Source organism: Ipomoea triloba, chromosome 3 (genome assembly GCF_003576645.1).
Source record: "Ipomoea triloba cultivar NCNSP0323 chromosome 3, ASM357664v1".
Classification (NCBI taxonomy): Eukaryota; Viridiplantae; Streptophyta; class Magnoliopsida; order Solanales; family Convolvulaceae; genus Ipomoea; species Ipomoea triloba.
Genome location: NC_044918.1, coordinates 32,261,770 through 32,262,942, shown reverse-complemented (window position 1 = coordinate 32,262,942; position 1,173 = coordinate 32,261,770).

Genomic DNA, 1,173 nt, shown 5'->3' with positions numbered 1-1,173 from the left:
GTGCAATTCAAATGGACCTTGTTTCCCATCCACCATTTTCTCTTTGATATTCCTTATCCAGTCATCCTCCCCTTGGGCTTGTTTGATCTCTTCAAAAAGTGCTGGAGTGACCGTTAGGTAATATAGCTTCATCTCTTGGTCTGTCTGGCCACGCATTGTTATTTCCAGATTGAGTTTCTGAAAATCCTTGCATAATTGTTCCGGTAATACCCAGAGAGCGTAATTTGGCTTTCGGCTCAAAGCGTCTGCTACCTTGTTTGCTTTACCCTCTTGGTATTGGATTTCCAGATCGTAGTCCTTGATTAACTCCAACCATCTCCTTTGTCTTAAGTTAAGATCCCTTTGAGTGAAGATGTATTTCAAACTCTGATGATCCGTAAAGATCTTGCAAGTGATTCCATAAAGATAATGTCGCCAGATTTTCAGGGCAAACACCACAGCTGCTAGTTCCAGATCGTGGGTTGGATAGTTAGCCTCATGTGGTTTTAGTTGACGAGATGCGTAAGCTATTACCCTTCCATGTTGCATCAAGACACATCCCAGTCCCTTGTGAGATGCATCTGTGTATAACTCATAGCCTTCCGTTCCCACGGGTAAGGTTAACACTGGGGCAGTTGTTAACCTCTTCTTGAGTTCCTGAAACGCATGCTCGCATTCTCCACTCCAACTATATTTGGTAGTCTTCTTGAGCAGATTGGTCAAAGGTCTTGCTATCTTTGAGAAATCCTGGACAAATCTCCTGTAATATCCTGCCAATCCCAAGAAACTCCGGACTTCTGTAACCGATCTGGGTGGCTCCCATTCCATTACGGCTCTTATCTTAGTTGGATCCACCGCTATTCCTTCCCTGGTGATTATGTGACCTAAGAATGCCACTTCCCCTTTCCAAAATTCGCACTTTGAAAGTTTTGCGTAAAGTTTCTTTTCCCTCAATGTTTGTAGCGTTATCCTGAGATGCTCCTCATGTTCTTCCGGGGTCTTAGAGTAAACCAAGATGTCATCTATGAAGACCACAATAAACTTGTCCAGGTATGGAAGGAAAATCCTGTTCATCAAGTCCATGAAAGTTCCTGGTGCGTTGGTCACTCCGAACGGCATAACTGTGAATTCGTAGTGCCCATACCTAGTCCGGAATGCGGTTTTGGAAATATCCTGTTCCGCGACTCGCACTTG